Genomic DNA, 22948 nt, shown 5'->3' with positions numbered 1-22948 from the left:
ACAAGGATGTCCACTCTCACCACTATTATTCAACATAGTTTTGGAAGTCGTAGCCATGGCAAGCAGAGAAGAAAACAAAATAAAAGGGATACAAATTGGAAAAGAAGAAGAAAAACTGTCACTGTTTGCAGATGACATGATACTATACATAGAGAATCGTAAAGATGCCACCAGAAAACTGCTAGAGCTAATCAATGAATGTGGCAAAGTTGTAGGATACAAAATTAATGCATAGAAATCTCTTGCATTCCTATACACTAATAATGAAAAATCTGAAAGAGAAATTAAGGAAACACTCCCATTTACCGTTGCAACAAAAAGAATAAAATACCTAGGAATAAACCTACCTAGGGAGACAAAAGACCTGTATGCCGAAAACTATAAGACAATGTTGAAAGAAATTAAAGATGATACCAACAGATGGAGAGATATTCCATGTTCTTGGATTGGAAGAATCAATATTGTGAAAATGACTATACTACCCAAAGCAATCTACAGATTCAATGCAATCCCTATCAAATAGCCAATGACATTTTTTACAGAACTAGAACAAAAAAATCTTAAAATTTGTATGGAGACACAAAAGACCCCGAATCGCCAAAGCAGTCTTGAGGGAAAAAAACGGAGCTGGAGGAAGCAGACTCCCTGACTTCAGACTGTATTACAAAGCTAAGGTAATCAAGACAATATGGTACTGGCACAAAAAGAGAAATATAGATCAATGGAACAGGACAGAAAGCCCAGAGATAAACCCATGCACTTATGGTCAACTAATCTATGACAAAGGAGGCAAGGATATACAATGGAGAAAAGACAGTCTCTTCAATAAGTGGTGCTGGGAAAACTGGACAGCAACATGTAAAAGAATGAAATTAGAACACTCTCTAACACCAAACACAAATATAAACTCAAAATGGATTAGAGACCTAAATGTAAGACCGGACACTATACAACTCTTAGATGAAAACATAGGAAGAAGATTCTTTGACATAAATCACAGCAAGATCTTTTTTGATCCTCCTCCTACAGTAATGGAAATAAAAACAAAAATAAACAAATGGGACCTAATGAAACTTGAACGCTTTTGCAAAGCAAAGTAAACTACAAACAAGATGAAAAGACAACCCTCAGAACGGGAGAAAATATTTGCAAACGAATCAACGGACAAAGGATTAATCTCCAAAACATATAAACAGCTCATGCAGCTCAATATTAAAAAAAACAAACAACCCAATCAAAAAATGGGCAGAAGACCTAAATAGACATTTCTCCAAAGAAGACATGCAGATGGCCAAGAAGCACATGAAAAGCTGCTCAACATCACTAATTATTAAAGAAATGCAAATGAAACCTACCATGAGGTATCACCTCACACCAGTTAGAACAGGCATCATCAGAAAATCTACAAACAACAAATGCTGCAGAGGGTGTCGAGAAAAGGGAACCCTCTTGCACTGTTAGTGGGAATGTAAATTGATACAGCCACTATGGAGAACAGTAGGGAGGTTCCTTAAAAAACTAAAAATAGAATTACCAGATGACCCAGCAATCCCACTACTGGGCATATACCCGGAGAAAACCATAATTCAAAAAGACACATGCACCCCAATGTTCATTGCTGCACTATTTACAATAGCCAGGTCATGGAAGCAACCTAAATGCCTATTGATGGGTGAATGGATAAAGAAGATATGGTACATATATGCAATGGAATATTACTCAGCCATAAAAAATGAAATTGAGTCACTTGTAGAGATGCGGATGGACCTAGAGACTGTCATACAGAGGGAAGTAAGTCAGAAAGAGAAGAACAAATATCGTATGTTAACGCATATATGTGGAACCTAGAAAAATGGTCCAGATGAACCAGTTTGCAGGGCAGAAATAGAGACACAGATGTAGGGAACAAACGTATGGACACCAAGGGGGGAAAGTGGCGGTGGGGTGGGGGTGGGGGTGGGATGAATTGGGCGACTGGAATTGACATGTATACACTGATGTGTATAAAATGGATGACTAATAAGAACCTGCTGTATAAAAAATTAATTAAAAATTGAAAAAAATAATAATAACGTTCTCTACTTTGTGCAACTAGTATTAATATATGTCATATCTCGACTTCAAACCTGCTGCCAAAGCACCTGCGTGTGCTCCAATTCCAAAAGCATATATACGTTTTGGTTATATTAAGTTGAACAGTAGACTTCAAATGGAACACAGTACAGTGTTCCTAGCCATTAAAATGTTATCTTCTGGGCATATGGAATAGAATCTTTGTGGACACAGCTTTACAATATTCCAGCCCCTATGCAGTCTGAATAAAACTAGGCCACCTAGTAGTTTATCTCACTATAGGTTTGGTGCACTTAAAAGCAAACCTCACCTGACGTTAAAAAATGTAATTAAAAATTTTAGAGTCATCTGTCTAAGAGATGCCACAGGGGCAGTCTGTTACACTACAGAGAGCCAAGGCACCATGGCCAGTCTCCTCCAACCCGTATTTCCTAAATGTTCAAGAGAGCCTCATAAAAATGTGTTAAAAATCAACACAAATTTAAGCACCCCTTCCAGGTCAAATACCTTCCTGCATCATATACTTGAAAATGTATTTACCCCAAGTTATTAGTGGAATACCATGTCAATTTCTTTTTGGCAGTGGAAAACACCACCACATTCTCAGATAAAACACTCTACAATGTTCATAATAGCTGTTCTCCCACTTGGCTGCATGTTTATAATTTTTAAATGCTCTGATATCAGTCTTAGAAGATATACTTAAATTTCTCAGAAAAGCAAACTAACACAATTTTTTTTCGTGTTTTCTTCTCCACCTACCGCCTGCTGTTACATCAAGGTTTTGTACACTCACAGCACATCGATCCACCCCCACAACTGCAAAATGCACAAAGTGTGAGGTTTTACTAGATGACAAGTTGTTATGAGTTTCTCCAAGTGCTGAAATATGATTCAGTGGAAACTACTGCAGAAAAGTTGAGGAGAGCAAACACACACACGTAAAAAGCAATGCTGCCAAAAATAGATGTTAGAACTGATTAACCGAATCATCTCTGAAGGCCACAGACTTAAACTTTATCATGTACAGCAACGGTAATTTAAAAATAGTCACAGGTTTCTAAAGACTTAGAAAAAGTGCCTTCAGGATGGTTACCCAAGAAATAAAATTATCTCACTATGCAAATAAGGACTAAGGTATCAGAGATACTCTTTCACATTTTGGGTGTTTTTCTTTAGTAACAGAAGATTACAATCACTACAGTAAGAAAACTCTCCTAGACCCTAGGTCACTATGCAAAAAGCAGTCAATTTCCTAAAGGTCCAGTAGAAGCAAAATGATCACTTCTACATTTGGAAACAGCACCCTTGATAAGAAGAGATGAAGTGAATCCTGAATATTCTTATAGGAAATGCTCAAAAAGCTTAATTCCCTGTTAAAATCCTGGGAGAAGAAAATTAAAGGAGGATTCCGATTCCTTGCCTTTTCTTTAACAATCTGCTTTAGAGCTATTGCAAACCAGTATTTGTTCCTTGATGAAAAATTTGTAATACACTTGTTATGTGACACACACTTTTCCAGGTGGGTAAAGCAGTAGGGACAATAAAATCCCTATCTTCTTGGAGTGTACATTCTATGGAAGGAGACAGACAAAAATCAAACAAGTAAAGGCACAGGCATACTAATACGGACTATGGAGAAAAAGTGGGATGGGGGTGGCACACCACGTGGCAAGTGCTTTTGTAAAACTTGGTATTTTATATTTACTTATAATACGGACGCTGCTTTACCCAGTCAATAGACATTTAAGTACCTGACAAGTGCCACGCACAGGGCAGGTCTAGGGAGAGAGAAATCAATAAGACATTATAAATAAATCAAAAGGACAAAAGATAAACATATATTTTTGTTTGGGTGAACATGTTCCAAATTAAGGTGAAGACAATAAATTTTTGTGAGTATGAAATCACTGATGACATTTGTATAATGAAACAAAATGATGCCATATGTAAGGCTATGCAAATCTAAAATTACCGTTTTATTTATAGTAAGGGAGAGAATTTATTTAAAAATTGAAAAATAGAAGAGTTTTTAAAAAAGAAAATATATGATTTTAATACATACTATATATTATAGAAATATACATGTATATAATACAGAAACATGCCTATAGGAAATATATTTAGCATTTAATTTTTCAAGCCCCAAAGATTTATTTTCTTTAGAAAGTACAATGAGAAGAAACTCATTTATAGTCCTTAATTTTTTTCACATCTTTTATTTTTACTTGAAGTACAGCTGATTTACAATGTTGTGCCAGTCTCTGCTGTACAGCAAAGTGACTCAGTTATACACATATACACATTCTTTTTTTATATTCTTTTCCATTATGGTTTATCCCAGGAGACTGGATATAGTTCCCTGTGCCATACAGTAGGACCACGTTGTTTATCCATTCTAAATGTAATAGTTTCCATCTAGCAACGCAACATTCCCAGTCCATCCTTCTCCTCCCCTCCCCGTTGGCAACCACAAGTCTGATAATCCTTATTTTTTAATTAACTTATTTAGAGGATAAGTTAGAGAGTTACCCTACTGAACTTACTGCTCTTGAGAACTATCTCTATTGTATAAATACAAATAGCTGTTTCATTGTTTTGAATTCTGTATTGAACGTATCAGCACACGAAGCATACATATTTATTTTCAAGAAAGCCTAGTAGAAAGATGAGCTTTTCCATAGAATGGTCAATATGACTTTGCTAACGTATTAGAGGGTTTCTTAAACCTCTCTTGTTGATTATTTTACCTCAGAAGATGATGAAAGGAGAGGAAGACCAGACTTTATCGGCTGTCAGCATCCCCAGGCACTCCCACGTCTAGAGAGATTATTTGCGTGGTGAAATCTCCCAAAGGTGGAGCAATAGGGAATCAGACAGTTCGAGCCACTACTTCCTTTTCCATCCATTCTACTCAAACAAGTGGGTCTTTCTGAGAGTATTAATCATGCTCAAATCAAATGGTTTATGCGGTGGGCTAGGGAAAAGGCTTTAAGTATTTTTCTCTGCCTGAATTTCTCCAGCTCACTCGGAGCACAAATGTCCACCTGATGTTGACTTCCAAACTACATCATCATCTCATGTGATTATTAAGTACATAGTTGAAATAACAGCTCACATTTCACTACTGTCAAGTTATTTCAGACTCTTGGGTTAGATCTTACAACAAACCCTGTGACTGTACTGAAGAGTCAACCTAAACATTAAAAGTAGAGCATCACATCTAAAAATGATTCAGTCACTCACTAGAAAAAAAAAAAGATTTTGTTATGTGCTTGAATGGTATAAAAGCACAGGGGAAAAAAAGCATCAAACTGATCAAGATATGGCTTGTGGGAAAAGTAACTATAAAAAGACAAGTATTTTTTATTATTTAATATTTTCAATTATTAAATACTTCTATCCCACAGAAATGTTCATAAATTACTATGACACCCTTGCACTCAAAAGCCAGATTTAAGAGATGATAACATTTACAGATTAGTTTAAAATATATCCATCTCTTTTTTAACACAGCATTTTAAAATGACAGGTTCGGCTAAGGCCTTCTTTAACTCTCCTACCTGCTTTTATTCCCAGAAGTTTTCTGAAACTTGTATGTATCATTACCATGCATATTTTTATACTTTTATTAGCCATATATTGATATGTATGTATGTGTATTTATGTATATATAGAGAAATAAAATTATATATATCATATATATATAATTTTGTATTTCTAAATGTATATAAACAGCACTGCATTTCTATGTTATTTTGAAATTTACTATTTTCCCTCAGTATTACACTTTTTTTAGGTATTCCCATTGATACACGTAGCTCTAATTTAGTTACTTATGATGCAGTATTCGACTATATGAATAAAGAAATTATGTATTGATTCCCCTTCTGATGGACCGTTAGGTTGCTTCTGTCTCTTTGCTATTAAAACAGTGCTACGGTGAACATCGGGTACCTGTATTCTTGTGTACGTGCTCATGTTGCTCTTGGGCAGAAACCTAGAATTACCATTGTTGGATGCTAAGTATGTACATAATCAACTTCAGTGGACTGTTTACATTCCTCTACAATATGAATGTAACCCTTTGTACTCTATTCCTCACCCACATGACAGTTTTTTAGCAAAAGCAATAGGTTGAACAGGATACCAAAAGAAAAAGTCCTTAGAAGAATATATAATTTACTTAACAAAGCCCATACAATTTACTCAACAAGAGAGGCAGCAGTGCAACAGGAGAGGAGCTTAAAATTATTTAGAAAAGCTTGCCATGGGAGCTTGAGGAGGGCTGACAGAAGTGAGCACAAGAAGTCACAGCCAGGAGTCAAAGGACAAAGTAGAGGCAGAATCTATAAAACTCACTGGTCGGGCTTCCCTGGTGGCGCAGTGGTTGAGAGTCCGCCTGCCGATGCAGGGGACACGGGTTCATGCCCTGGTCTGGGAAGATCCCACATGCCGCGGAGCGGCTGGGCCCGTGAGCCATGGCCGCTGAGCCTGCGCGTCCGGAGCCTGTGCTCCGCAATGGGAGAGGCCCGCGTACCACAGAACAAACAAACGAACAAAAAAAACTCACTGGTCTGGAGATCTGAAGAGTCTGAGGTCATCCCTCTCCATCAATCTAATAACAAGGGTGAGGCAAAGGAAAAGATTTGGAGTACGGCTCCCCTCCATTTAAATGATGCGTGAGTGTTAAATATTCAGGAAAACTTTCGTTTAAATGGAACACAAACCTGTTAAAAATGCAGAGCTTATAAGGGCAACCCATAGCTATTTGGGAAGTCTTTTTCTAGGATCATTTTATTCACTAAGAATGCTGAATGGTGCTTAGAGGGGCAAATATTTATTTCACTTTAAAAAACAAAAGGAATAGCAACTGGTTGTGCAAAGATAAGAAAAGGATGTGGAATTAGCCATAAAACAATAGTCTCCAAAATGGTCTCAAAGCTAAAATCCCTTTAAAGTCCATTCTGCAGTAGTCAGGGCGAATTCTTATTAAAAGGGTAAATCAGGTAATAAACTCAGTTTGAAACCTTACAATGACTTCTTATGGCCACAGAACCACAACCATCTAAAGTTCTTACCTTGGCTTAAAAGCCCTGTGTGACCTGGCCTTTGTGGGCTTCCCTATCAATACTGAACCATCTTCTACCTTCACGTTATGTTTAAACTACAGAGACTATAACCTTTCCACCACTGGCTAAGCCTAAGGATCCCTGCAGTACAGTGTGTCTGCTTGCGGGCTCCCCTTCCATTCCTCCAATCTCTTGACGTCTGCTTCTCTTCGCTTAGGCCTCAGCTCTCCCAGGCTTACATGATTACCTGTCCGCTCACATCCCCATGTTAGAATTAAACCCCATGAAAATTCAATCCCTGCAACCCCAATTCTTGGAACTGCACTAGCCCGTGACAGGTTATCAGTACTTCCATAGCGTAGATCTGCGGCATCTACAGAGTAATAATTACCAGGGTAATCTCACATCTCCCAGACAATCCATTAAGAAACCTGAAGGCTCCACGTTCAAAATGCATCCAGAATCCATCCCTTGCCCTCAATGCTACCACCCCCATTCCAGTCCAAGCCAACATCACCTGACATGGATGACTACAGCAGCTGCCCAGCTGTGTTCCTTGCTTCCATGATTGCTGTGCTACAGGTTATTCTCCACAGAGAAGCCAGAGAAATTCAAATCATGTCATGACACCCCTTGGCTCAAAGCCCTGTAACCCTCCCTTCTCTCTCAGAATAACACTCAGATTCTTTACTGTGCCTCCAGGGCCCTTCGAGACCCGACACCCTGCTGTGTTCTCTGATCAAGTCTCCCACTTCCTTCCACTGTCTGTCTGACTCACTGCACTCTGGAGACTCTAGGATCTGTCTGGTCCTCAAATGTCCCCAGCAGCATCCTGCCTTAGGGCTCTGAATTCACTCTTGCACTTTTTAGAAGGCTTCTCCTACTGATAATCATGGATTTTGATCCCCCTTTCTTTCTGAAGTCTCCACGTTTATTCTTATCAGAGAAGTTTTCCTTGAAAAACCTACCCTGCTTTATTCTTCTTCTTACAACTTTTTACCAAGTGAAATGTCACAAATTATTTGTGTGTTGTCAACACTGTTGGAATATAAGATCCACGAGATCAGGAATTTTGCCTGTTTTTGCTTTCTGCAGTTTCTCTAAAGTTTAGCCAGTTGTCTGACTCATAGGAACTCAAAAAAATATTTGCTAAATGAATGGGGGGGGGGGAAGGCTTTACTCTGGTTTCCAGGATATGCAAGATCAGAGGAGGGTTTTGGAAAGAGAGGTCCGATCAGGGAAATCCTCTACATTCTTTTTTAACAGACTAATGAAGCTCAGATGTACTAAGAGGTTTATACAAAGTCACACAGCGTGGTAGTCATGAGTAACATCTTGCTAGGCACATGGTAGGATTCTACTTTCTTTGCCTTTGACCACGTGATTTGCGCTGGCAGATGAAATGTGACAGAAGTTATGTGTCACTTCCAGGTAGAAATGTAAATAGCCTCAATGATTTACATTTCCCTTCCTACTGTCCATGGTGTTTAAAGCAGGTGTTAAGAGCAAGCCTCCACCAGCCCAGGTCCCTGAATGAATCAATAGTAGAGGCCCCTTGGTGACAAATCCCCTTGGAAGATGTAGTGTGAGTGAAATACACACATTCCCAGGGATGTGTCATTGAAACTTTTTTACTGTAGCACAAGCTAGACTCTGTTGCTTATCCCAAATAATACACAAAGCTACCAAGTGGAAGAGATAGGACACAAATCCACACCTCCTCCCTATCATTCTAAGCTGCCCTATGACAAGATACAGAGCTTTGTTAAACAAGGAATAGATGAGCCCATAATGGGCTGTTTGTATTCGACTGGAGCTCTCATATACACCTCATTTCATTTTCAACCACAGGAAATAAAGAAAAAAATCTTTAAGCCATAAGATGTGAAATATAAGTCATTATTCAAGTTTCTGAATTCAATATTTAGAAACTACTATCTCTAATACTTACATGTTCATTTTTTTCTATTTACCTAATCCATTTTATTCAACGCTTAAATCAGCAGAGCGCCAGAATTATTTTCCATAGGGTTTTGTTTCTGTAGAGATTTGATTATCTGCTTCTCGCACCACAGAAAAATCTCTATAAACCTGCACTTGCATAACATTACAAGAGGCAGACTATTTCTAATGATTTTTCCACCCTAGGAGATCCTAAAGTACCTTCTCAATCAAAGACAGAATTTCATGTTGTATACTTTCAACATAATGAATACACTGTATTTCTAATTTTATTAGTCTTCAATGCTTGGCATATATGGAAAGGTCAGTTACTCTTTAATTAACCCTAAATATTATTCCCTAGTCATATAGAGTAACAAGTTTGTTCCATCCGAAATGAAAAAAAAAAATAAAAAATTCTTGACAATTATAATTTGGCAGAGAAGTGAGAGGCACAGAAACATGGGAAGGGACTCAGGAATTCCAGAAGGCATTTTAAACAACAAATTATAATCAAGTAAGTGAAGAAACAATTTCGCCCCATACTCATATTCACTCATGTTCATTCAGCCACCTGAACCACCCTGGGATTTAAACTTTCAAACAGTTTACCAGGTTGCCTTAATATGATAGGACATACTCCTGTATGTGCTCACTGAAACCTCATTTACTTGAGCCTTCTTTTCCCCCTAAGCCAAAATGTAGGACAGCATACTCAGCAGGCAAATTTGTGCTTCATAAAGAAAGTAACTGGTACATTACTCTTCTCTCTTGTTCTTGTTATATTACTACCACATAGCACCTGTAATCTGTGGATGACATGCTCTCTATTAATAAGAATCCCATAACTAAAACAGGGATGGGGTAGAATCCCAAAATTGAGGTTCTGAATATTTTATCGCTTGAGAAACAAGTGCTCCAAATCTCAATATAGAAGAGATTTTAGCCTCTTGCTGACGGCTAACTCAGACCTCAGGCAATGGAGAACCTCATCCAACTTATACCGGATGCTTGTTTCTCCATTTAATTCCCTCAGGAATTTGATGTGTGCTAGAGGATTGACCCAAGTATACTCTCTAATGCAGTCATGAATAATGCTGATGTAACTTCCTCCAAGGAATTATTTTTCTCTGACTGACGAGTCGAGGGTTCTCTGGCATTACAAACTTTTAACCAAAGGAAGTTTGATGAATGCTACAAACCTTGCTACAAAAGATGGCCATAATACAGAAAGTGCTGCAGGCAAAGCTGTTAAGTAGTGAGATGGTCTTTCTGGGGGTCTTCTGACCCTATGCAATAATACCACACATTGGTCTAGCTGCTCACCATCATCTCTGAAGTTGCAAACAGGGTTTATTTTAAACTACCCAAAAGGATGGAGAAAATGACATCAGAATAAAGAGGTCATAAACTTGGGACTTACGGAAAATAGATTGCCAGAGGACTAACAAGGGTGATGCGGCATGGTGGTTAACAGCTCACAGATTCTGGGTTCAGAAAGACTAGTTTTGAGTTAGTCCTCCACCATTTACCAGCTGTATGATCTTGAGAAAGCATTTAAATTCTGTAAGCCTTAGTTTCATCTTCTGTAAAATGGATAAAATGGAACCCACAATGAGTATTGGTGCCCAGGGGTGGTATAGAAGGGCTTTAGCCAAAACTCCAACAATAACCCCTATATGTGGATACCTCCTAATCTCTGAAATGGACAACTGGTATTTTCCTAGTCTTATATACAGCATGACTGAATGCATTTTTTTTTCTTTGTGCAAAAGCTATTTACTACATTAAGCACGTTATTTCAGCTATGGCTGAATGTATTTTTTAAGGAAATTTATATTGATCCAAAACATATACACCACATAAAAACAACGCACTTAAAATAGATAGTCAGCTTCAAAACAAGTCTACTATAGTCTATTCTAAACCCTAATTGCCATCACTGATTCCTTAGTATATAGAATATCTATAACTGCCACTGACTAACCCATTTTGAAAATTAAAATGGGATACTGTACGTAAAACATTTAACACAATGCTGGATACACAGCAAATATTCAACAAATACCAGATGTTATTATTAATAGTGTATTTTGTTGTACACATTTAAGTGTATTTTTCTTAGATTAAAAATTACTTTGAATGCCAAGGAAAGAAAAGACAACCTTGTTGTCCCATTTGAAAATGCCTTTTAAATGGGAAAAGTGGTTACCACTGGTAACAGCTTGAGGAAATGTGTTCAGCTACAAAAGCAAGGAAGTGGATCTTTATCTCCCCATTTATGTATATATGTTGGGACAACATTTGTACAAATGTCATGGCTGTACATGCACAAATAAATACATCAACTAATTGAACTGATTTGTAGGGCCTTAGCTGCCAGGAGCTATTTATATTTATTTGCCTTTAGTGTCTAACTTCACTTAATTTCTATTAAATATACATAGATTTCTTGATATTTTTGAATTATAGAGTAAAAGTGATACACACACAAAATCAAGGAAAGAGTTCTGGCTTCATTGCACTTCAAATACCATATTAAAAAATGTGTGTGTGTACATACGTACATATACATACATACAATAAATTCAATTTTAGCTAGAACCATAAAACTGAAATTGGTTCCTAAAAATTCCAGTCATTGGTGATTAGAATGTTGAGAGGCAAACAGAGTTTGCTTTGATTTTTTTCTCTTTTCTATCTAAAGCATTTTCTCCCTCAAAATAAGCCAGAAGACTTCCTGTATAATAAGGTTTAGGTGATTCCGAATGTTCAATTGTATTTGCTAATACCACTGCAGTTTACGGAGTGTGGAACCACTCAGACCTCCTAACATTGCCAACTGGGCTCAGTGATAGGACTAACAAGGTTGTCTGGTGACACAGCAAGTAAAAATTAAAATCAGAGGAGCAACTGCATTTGCTACTGGGAGTCACTAAAGGGAGGCGGAAGAGAGGCAGTAAGACGCTGCCAGGCTTCAAGCACCTGCTGAAGTCAGAGAATGTCGCAGCCTCAATATAGCCTGGTAAGGCAAGGTCGTAAAAGAGAATTACAAAAATCAATTCCTGAGGCGACCAAAGCATGGATAAAAATTTCAGCAGCTGCCTGGTTAGAACGAATGGATGCAAAAAAAGTTCATTAGGGAGGAGGGGAGAAGAAGAACTGACAAAGTGTAACACTTTCAACACAATATTTTTCTTGTACTTTCAAGTCATAGGATTAGATGGGGGTAAACAATGGCTGTTTTAAGGGACTGCTGAACACTATCATGTCATTCTCTGACAACTGAGATTTGATAAAGTCCGATTTTCCCATCCCTAGCCTCTTGATGCACAAGCATCTTTACACTGGGGGACAGTTCGGATTGAGTCTGAGCTCCTCTGCGTTGGTACTTTCATAGACACACAGCAGTGCTTCTCAGATGCTGGTCTTCATGGCTTCAGGCTGCTGGTTCTTTCTTTTGCACCCTTCCGTGGGAACAGCTGGGGTGCCATCAGTCACCGATGTACCATGTTGCTAAAGCTCTATGCTGAAGTTGATCAGAATTATGCCTCAGGGGTCCTAAGTCGGGACAAAAATGCCTTAGCATTTTTATGAACTTTTGTTCAGGCTCTCTTGTTCAAGCGTAAGGTGCTCCTTGCTAAAGACCTTTGAAAGCTCCTAAAACTTCATGTAAAGTGTTAATTCTGAACTTAGAAGAGACATGACAAATTCAGAAGAGGCACTGTCCTTTCCTTTGCATCCCAATGTTTTGGTTCTTATTAAATTTATAACAAAGGACTGACCTTGTTATAATTTTCATGACAGTCTCTGAAATCTTGGTAAGAAAAAGGATTAGGAGAGTAGTAGTAGGTGCAAAAGAATGGAGGTTGCCTTGCAAATGCCTTGGAAATCACAGGGACTGCCAAGCATGGCTGCCAAAGACTTTGCAAACTATGCCTGGTGGTGACCTGGTCTTTTATCCCTTTCCCACTACAAAGCTCAAGACATTTTGTGCAATGATCTCCCTAAATAATCAGTTTCTGAGTTCATATTTACTATGTGTGGAAGTCAGATAACCTCAAAGAAGAATATATTATCAGGGATGTTTCCTTCAACATTTAACTATGTCCTGTATGCAATACCAAAAAAGACATGATTGGTAACCAGATGTGTAGCCAATTCACTGTAAATTCAACATCCGATCGTAAAAAAAACGTCAGCACATAACATTTATGAATTAAAATTATATCTGCAAGATGGTCTTACAACTTGTGGACAGGAGGCAGTATCGAACAGTGGTAACAAGCACAGGGACTTAGAGTCGTACCGCCTAGATTCAAACCCTGCTCCCGCATGCAGAGTGACGAAAGGCAGACGATTGAACTTCTCTAATTTTAAGTTTCCTTAGCTGAAAAATAGACATAATAAAAGAATCTACCTCCCAGGGATGGTGTACAGATTAAACGAATATATACACATACATATACAAGCATGTATATATTGGGTTGGCCAAAAAGTTCATTCAGGTTTTCCCGTGAAATGTTTTTGGGAAACCCAAATGAACTTTTTGGCCAACCCAAAACATACCTGGTTTGGTTCTTTACTACCACCAGAGTAAACAACCCATAATTATTGCTGTTATTATTGTTCATATTAGGATTATCATTGTGAACATCACCATTTTTACCTAAATGAAAACACAGACAGAATTTGGAAGACAAGAAACGTCCATTTTATTAGCCTCTTAAAATAAAATAAATATGCTCAATGGGTAAGCTATAATTTGTTTAGTAAATTAATTTGCATGTAACTTAATGTGGGGATTATTCATAATTCAATATGCTTCTCACCTGCTTCTCTCAGAAGAAATATTTATAATATCAGGGTGGTTACAAGGTCTATTTTAAACATTTAATCCTATCTCCATTCAAACCACAGGACCCTTAAAATATTATCAATAAGTTTAACATATCTACATAGGTGTTCATTTACTGCTTTTAATTAAAGCTTCACGCAAAGGCACAGACTTTAGTCCTATTTTTTATTCAAAAAGTTTAGACTCTGATAATGATGTCATCTCATAAACTCCTAGAAGGGAAAAAACATGACAGCGCTTCATTTGTTTTATCCAGTATTAGTGCAATGCCACTCACCTAGGGCAGAGAATGATAAATAATTCTCACGGTTATTATAGTGAACCTTCCACTAAGTAATGAGACTCTGTCTAAGAGGTGACCAGCTTTGACAAAATGTTATACCTGCCTGCTTAAGGATCATGTAAATCTACCGTTGTAGTTTGAAAGAGCAGCACTGTCTGAAAATAAACAAAAAGCTCACTTGGTGTCCATGGACAACATGCCAACTAGGATGGGGGCTGCCCTACTCTCTCCCCGGAGGAGAGGCTGCACCCGAGCTCACGCTCCATGCAGGGGTAACTACACCATCAGACAGGGCCTTAAGGTCTCTGGGAGCTCAGACCCAGGATTCTAGAACTCCTACAAACAGCTTGTCTGGGGCCAAGCAGCCTGCTTATCCTTTACTGACAAAGGTAGATCATTGGAGAGAAGGGGGCCTTGACGGGAACACAAACCCGCATTGCAGGCTCAAGGCAGTCAGGTTCTAACTTATCTTCTGGTTGGGTATGGAGGATTAGGGGACCTTTGGCTTTTCTCTGTGCTAACTCTTGACCTATGTGACTTTCCTAATAAATCTTGTTCTCTAGTCCATGATGTGTGACATTGTGTAATATGTCCTGAAATCTATGTGAGAGATGTAGATTCAGATGGGACCTGCCATAGCAACTATGAACAATATCATCTTTAAAATGCCCCAAACAAATCACTTTACTATAAAATTTATAGGCATTTGATATTAATAGAAAGAATGCATCACAGAAATACTTAGTAAGTTGTGTAATACTGGCCAATGTTTCGAAGGAGTTAATAAAAATATGCCATGAAATCGTAAGACAAGCAAAGAAAGTATAGTATCACCATCAAAGGATGTATTATTCCCTCTAAAGTATAACTCAAATCATATCTCAAATAATGTATTTTACCTGGTTAAACACTGGTCACATACTCAGTGTGATATGAAACTGTGTCTAATATGATAAACATTACTTCTTTAAAAAGATTATAATTTTTACAAATATAGTCAGTTCTTGAGTGTTTCCACTATTAGGCTGAGATCAGAGACAAGAAATTTGCAAAATTCATCACACTTATCTTTGAAAAAGAGTAAGGAAAAAACTACTCTAAATATACAAGTAATACACACACACGGTTACACAGAAAGTCACACAGACACATACACACACATTTTTCTTCTGATCTAATACTGAATAACTCTCCAAGCTCCACACTATTATATCCTGATTAACCAGATACTCCAGGGAAATCATCCTTTACCAGATTATTTATTTAGGAAGAACAAAGAATTTGCATATTTTCATGGAATCAACGGATATGTAAATATTACCTCATCCACAGAATTGGCCTAAGGGATCTTGATCAGTAATGTTTCAAAATTTCAAAAGAAAACAGCTTGTCAGGAACCCTATTCAACATTACTCCAAGAATGTAGCTCTCCAATGAAATACAGACTGAGAGTCATTAACTAGGTAAGCAAAGTGATGCATTATGTTTCCAAAATCATCTCCCACTTTTGAAAATTTATCTTGAATATGTGACCTGGTCACCACCAGGCATAGTTCGCAAAATTTATCTTGAATATAGCTAATACCATTAGCTATAAGGCAAAACTGGCTTTAATCATTCAGTTTAAAAGAACATGAAAGAAATCCATTGACCCACATGTTCCACTTGCTAAAATATCTTCAACATATCTAGATCTTAGCCAACGCAGAACATTCTTACGGAACCTTAATCTGTCCACCTAAAATATGACCTATTCTTTCTATCAAAAATACCCAATCCAGATTCTAAGATGAAATAAAAATGTGTCATCACACAGACTTGAAAATCAGTAACTACTGTCTGATCATTTCAGGGGCCACAAACTCAACTTTCAATTCAGTTTTACAATTTACAAGTGATGTTACTATGGGAAAGTGTTACTATGGGAAAGTTCTATCTAAGCCACAGTTTTCTTATTTATTAAGCAGGGTTGATCTCAGTGTATCTACCTACCAGGATAATTGAGAAGATCAATGGAGGCAGATATATTCAGGTGAGTTTTTGTCATATTGTAGGTGCTGAATGAACACATGGTAGAGACGTCCATGTGGTAGAGAGAAAGTTTCATAGTCAAGAACCATTTGAATGCACATGGCATTCCACTGTCATGTTATTTACTTATTGGCCATAATTCTCCATGCTGTTCGTCAGTCAATACCCACCAAAACATAAAATTAAATCAAAGAGAGTTATAGATTCTATTGTACTTGGTATATCAAATGGATGTTTTAATATATTTAGAAAGTGTATAGCCCATATATTTGTTATTCTTCTTATTGTGTATATTACAATTGTGCAGGCATATACAATATGTGAGTTCAGAAAATGCTGAATGAGTGCCATGTATGCTCAAATTAGGAATCACAGAGGAAAGAAATCTCCTTAAAGATATCCAAATTCAAATTCAGACTCCCCATTCTGACACTGCTTCTCTCCCCAATATAGTGACCTAATTACAACCACTCAGTATAATATAATAAATACCAAAATAAATGTGGACAAAGCATCTATTTTGTTATGTACAAAATGTATTTCCTAACATCTGTGTAAACATTTCTAAGGCTATGAAAACCTTAAAAATAAACACTTTATTTGCTACCAACACAGAATGGACCACTCCAGAAAATGGTTAAACCGATCTTCTCTTTAAGAGAAGTTCAAACACATATTTTGAATGATATTTGTATTTTCCTAAATTTTCTTCTTTAAGAATGATAGAAATCATGTAAAGACAAGTAAAGCAAAGGTTTTAAAGACAATCACATGTGTTTTCTCATCTACTGGTGCGATATTAATTGCACTGAGGTAAGGACAAGATGACTAAAAGTTGGGGTCAGGGTAAAAAACTTCAATGATTGCTTCTCTTTCTCTACTGAAATAAAGACCAGGTTACTATACATGGCATTCAATGCTCACCTTTCTTCTTCTTCTCACCCTACATGACAGCCCAATGGGGATCTTGTTTTTCTTTGTTTATTCTTTAAACATACGCACCTCATTCTCTTTTCCAGATTCAGAAGGCTTTCACCTGCTTTGTTAAAATTCACAAACCTACTCATATTGAAAGGGGAGCTACAATAGCACCAAACCCTACATTCCTAAGTGTATTCTAATCTCCTTGACACTACCAACTTCCTGACTTAGCGCCAGAGAACTTGACCTGTGTCTCTTTAAGGGTGAACAGCAGGGATAAATGTCCTGCATCTGGAAGAGATTGACTTATTTCAATTATGGACAGGTTAGAATTCCTAATGAGCCTGGGAGAGAGTTGCATGGGAAGAGGTGAGAGAAGAAGGCAGGGACATCATACATAGGACACAGGCCTCTAAATTTTATTCCATGTGCAGTAATAAGCCACTCAAAGTTAAGAAACATGATAAGGTAGATTTATGTGTTTTTTTGTGTTTTTTTTGCGGTATGCGGGCCTCTCACTGTTGTGGCCTCTCCCGTTGCGGAGCACAGGCTCCAGACACGCAGGCTCAGTGGCCATGGCTCACGGGCCCAGCCGCTCCGCGGCATGTGGGATCTTCCCGGAAAGGGACACGAGCCCGTGTCCCCTGCATGGCAGGCGGACTCTCAACCACTGCGCCACCAGGGAAGGCCAGATTTATGTTTTTAAATGATCACTTTGGCTGCTATGTGGAGAATGGAACAGAAATGGAGAAGAGCGAGCATGAGAAGACCAGTTAGAACTGTTCTACGTCATCTCCGTAAGAAGTGGTGACAGTCTGCTCCACTGTGGGAACACAGGAGATGAAGAGAAGTGGATTTGGGTGGTTTTAAATTCTTTGACGCTCCTCCTTCTGAAGGATGGAGCCTAATGCCCCTGCCTATAATGTAAACAGAACACATGAACTCACTTTGACAAACAGAATATGGAAGAAATGGCCTTCTACCACAATGGCTTGCACCTAGGCACTGCGGCTTCCTTTTGCTTTCTCTCTCGGCCATTTGCTCTTGGAGGAAGCCAAGGGCTCTGCCATGAGGATACACAGCAGCCACAGAGGAGCTCTGTGTGGAGAAACAGAGGCCTCCCTCCAACTGCCAGGATGAGCTTGCCAGCCATGGATGCGACTGAGCCAACTTGAAAGTGGATCCTCCAGCCCCAGTCAAGCCTTCAGAAACTGCAGCCACAGATGACATCTGACTGCCACTTCCTGAGGTCAGAACCCCCCAGCTAAGCTGTTTCCAAATTCCTGACACACACAAAAAACACCTGCATGAGACAATAAATGTTCATTACTACTTTATAAAGAGAAAAAAAAGTTGAGAATGACACTAGCATTCTTCTAATGCTTCCATTATCCAGATATCTTTGTGGGTGGGGAATGAATGGCTTAGATAGTCCTGCCTAAGGAGAAAGTATACTAGAAGACACACGTTTAAAACATTGCGCTTATTATGATAACAGCAGTGGATGGCTAAAAACAGAAACAAGATTGCACTTTCACAGATCACTGAACTGAAAGGCACTTCAAAGTATGTTAAAAATAAGGCACTGAAACCAAAGAAACTCTTAAGTCCCACTTGTAAGAGGCAACTGGACTCCCTCAAACTTTAAGAATGGTTTTTGTGTTAAATTTCACACAACTAATACCGCAACTACTCAGCACTCTGTCAAAATATCATGTGCTTAAAGGGCCTCTAATCACAATAATATTATATGCCAGGCGGTCCCTGTTCCAGGACCCCATTCAGAGATTAGTCGGGCCCCTTTATGTCACTCACTGTGTGATATTCTGGATAGGCAAAGGTAAGTAAGAAGAAGGGCCATATTCTTTCTATTTACAAAACCTTTGAACATCATTAAATAGAATAATAAAGGCAATATAACAGTATCATTACATGTCTTAGCCCACAATTGATTTATACTAATTTTTGCATAGTACATGGGGTCAAAAATACAATTATTTCCACATATGAAAAATAAGGCATGAAGAGAACATAATCTCACATAAAAATATGATTTACCTGAATCAATACTGCCAGAGTGCATCTGATACATCACTCTGGGGTATTACATCTATTTTGAGGGCGAAAAAATGTCAACCTTCTATATTAGCATTTCCCAAAATGTGGGATGCACAGCACCGGTATGAGACATAATTTTTAGACTGTAGAGAGACAAGGCACTAAATAATATTGATTCACTCCAGAATAAATTCATTCCTTCTTCAATTCTCTTTGATTTCTTCTGATTAAAATAAAGAAGAAAGTCTGAGTTGATGCCAGCATGTCTTAAAAACCTGTCTAACATTTGACAGTCTTATTTTTGTGGACAATAATCAGGACTCGGAATCAGAGTCATCTGAGAACAAGACAGGCTTTCATGCATGTGTTTCTATAATATTTACCTTTATGCTTATTTTTTACTTGTATCAAATAATACTGCTATGATGAAGTTCTTTTGGTAAAAGAAAAGTTAATAAAAATGGAAGTAAATATCTTGTAATAAAGTATAAAATAATAGAACAGAACCTGAAAAGCATATATATATATATATATACACATATATAAATCATTTTGCTGTACATCTGAAACTAATACAACATCGTAAATGAATCCATACTTCAATTTAAATAAATAAATAAATAAAATGCTGGCTAAATAAAACTGGAGTAAATAATAATACTCTGTATACCAGGAGTATACAGATTGAACAGAAATAGATGATCACTGAAGTGTGGGTAACACTAGCCCAGAAAACTCATTTTGGTTCCATTCCATTATTTACTTATGCAGAATCTCAGGTTTTAAGTCGTAGAGTTATTTACTTAAAGTTATAAAACTACAAAGTGGTAAATATTGTTCTAGATTCCTCGGATTTCTGTTATATTAACATAATAAAAAGGTAAGAACAAACTTCAAGAGTGATTTCTTCTCTGTGTATTTTTTTTAATTTTTTGATGTTAGTAATAGTGTTTGTATTTCCCTCACTCTACTGCAATATAACTGACCTACAACACTGTATTAATTTAAGGTATCCAACATAATGATTTAATACATGTATACGTCAAGAAATAATTATCACTATAAGTGGTAATTACTTTCATTCATTAGTACACATAGTTACATTTTCTTCAAAAGTGATTCCAAATCACTGAACAAAACATTTATTCATTTACTTATTTACTGAATTGGGGATTAATTTAGATATTATGAAATCATAAACAATTATAAAGTACAATTAGTTGATAAGCTCCTTTTCCCCTTCTTCAACTTTTTATTTTTTTAATTACCTTTTTATACAGCAGGTTCTTATTAGTCATCAATTTTATGCACTTCAATGTAGATACGTCAATCCCAATCGCCCAATTCATCACACCCACCCCCCCGCCGCTTTCACTCCTTGGTGTCCATCCGTTTGTTCTCTACATCTGTGTCTCTATTTCTGCCCTGCAAACCGGTTCATCTGTACCATTTTTCTAGGTTCTAAATATATGCGATAATATATGATATTTGTTTTTCTCTTTCTGACGTACTTCACTCGGTATGACAGTCTCTAGATCCATGCACGTCTCAACAAATGACCCAATTTCGTTCCTTTTTACAGCTGAGTAATATTCCATTGTATATATGTACCAAATCTTCTTTATCTATCCGCCTGTCAATGGGCATTTGGGTTGCTTCCATGACCTGGCTATTGTAAATAGTGCTGCAATGAACACTAGGGTGCATGTGTCTTTTTGAATTATGGTTTTCTCTGGGTATATGCCCAGTAGTGGGAAGGCTGGGTCATCTGGTAATTCTATTTTTACTTTTTTAAGGAACCTCCTTAGTGTTCTCCATAGTGGCTGTATCAATTTACATTCCCACCAACAGTGCAAGAGGGTTCCCTTTTCTCCACACCCTCTGCAGCATTTATTGTTTGCAGATTTTCTGATGATGCCTATTTTAACTGGTGTGAGGTGATACCTCATTGTAGTTTTGATTTGCATTTCTAGAATAATTAGTGATGTTGAGCAGCTTTTCATGTGCTTCTTGCCCATCTGTATGTCTTCTTTGGAGAAATGCCTATTTAGGTCTTCTGCCCATTTTTTGATTGGGTTGTTTGTTTTTTAAATATTGAGCTGCATGAACTGTTTACATATTTTGAAGATTAATCCTTTGTCGATTTGTTTGCAAATATTTTCTCCCATTCTGAGGGTTGTCTTTTCGTCTTTTTTATGGTTTCCTTTGCTGTGCAAAAGCTTTTAAGTTTCATTAGGTTCCATTTGTTTATTTTTGGTTTTATTTCCATTACTGTAGGAGGTGGATCAAAAAAGGTCTTGCTGTGATTTATGTCAAAGAGTGTTCTTCCTATGTTTTCCTCTAAGACTTTTATAGTGTCCGGTCTTACATTTAGGTCTCTAATCCATTTTGAGTTTATTTTTGTGTATGGTGTTAGGCAGTGTTCTAATTTCATTCTTTTACATGTTGCTGTCCAGTTTTCCCAGCACCACTTATTGAAGAGACTGTCTTTTCTCCATTGTATACCCTTGCCTCTGGTGCCATAGATTAGTTGACCATAGATGTGTGGGTTTGTCTCTGGGCTTTCTATCTTGTTCCATTGATCTATGTTTCTGTTTTTGTGCCAGTACCATATTGTCTTGATTACTGTAGCTTTGTAGTATAGTCTGAAGTCAGGGAATCTGATTCCTCCAGCTGCGTTTTTTCCCCTCAAGACTGCTTTGGCTATTCGGGGTCTTTTGTGTCTCCATACAAATTTTAAGATTTTTTTGTTCTAGTTCCGTAAAAAATGCCATTGGTAATTTGACAGGGATTGCATTGAATCTGTAGATTGCTTTGGGTAGTATAGTCATTTTCACAATATTGATTCTTCCAATCCAAGGACACAGTATTTCTCTCCATCTGTTGGTATCATCTTTAATTTCTTTCATCAGTGTCTTATAGTTTTCGGCATACAGGTCTTTTGTCTCCCTAGGTAGGTTTATTCCTAGGTATTTTATTCTTTTTGTTGCAATGGTAAATGGGAGCGTTTCCTTAATTTCTCTTTCACATTTTTCATCATTAGTCTATAGGAATGCAAGAGATTTCTGTGCATTAATTTTGTGTCCGGCAACTTTACCCAATTCATTGATTAGCTCTAGCAGTTTTCTGGTGGCATCTTTAGGATTCTCTACGTATAGTATCAGGTCATCTGAAAATAGTGACAGTTTTACTTCTTCTTTTCCAATATGTATTCCTTTTATTTCTTTTTCTTCTCTGATTGCTATGGCTAGGTCTTCCAAAACTGTGTTGGATAATAGTGGTGAGAATGGACATCCTTGTCTTGTTCCTGATCTTAGAAGAAATGATTTCAGTTTTTCACCACTGAGAATGATGTTTGCTGTGGGTTTGTCATATATGGCCTTTATTATGTGGATGGAGGTTCCCTCTATGCCAACTTTCTGGAGAGTTTTTATCATAAATGGGTGTTGAATTTTGTCAAAAGCTTTTTCTGCATCTATTGAGATGACCATATGGTTATTCTTCTTCAATTTGTTAATATGCTGTATCACATTGATTGATTTGAGTATACTGAAGCATCCTTGCATCCCTGGGATAAATCCCACTTGATCATGGTGTATGATCCTTTTAATTTTTTTTGGATTCTGTTTGCTGGTATTTTGGTGAAGATTTTTGCATCTATATTCATGAGTGATATTGGTCTGTAATTTTCTTTTTTTGTAATATCTTTGT

General features: G+C 37.4%; 1 protein-coding gene across 18 annotated transcripts in view; it reads right to left on the bottom strand.

Annotated features, from left to right (window-relative positions):
• Positions 1-22948, bottom strand: part of CNTN4 (contactin 4) — a 958186-nt gene that overhangs the window by 453140 nt on the left and 482098 nt on the right. The window contains exon 1 of one of the 18 annotated variants that reach the window (XM_079933653.1): positions 10510-10519. The exons of the other annotated variants lie outside the window; for them this stretch is intronic. The gene's annotated coding sequence lies outside the window, so the exon portion shown is untranslated. Of the gene's footprint in view, positions 1-10509; positions 10520-22948 lie in introns of those variants that run through there. 18 annotated transcript variants of the gene reach the window in all.

This window comes from Stenella coeruleoalba, assembly GCF_951394435.1.
Source record: "Stenella coeruleoalba genome assembly, chromosome: 10".
NCBI classification, from domain to species: domain Eukaryota; kingdom Metazoa; phylum Chordata; class Mammalia; order Artiodactyla; family Delphinidae; genus Stenella; species Stenella coeruleoalba.
Note: the sequence above shows the minus strand (reverse complement) of the source record. Positions and strands in the feature narration are given on the sequence as shown.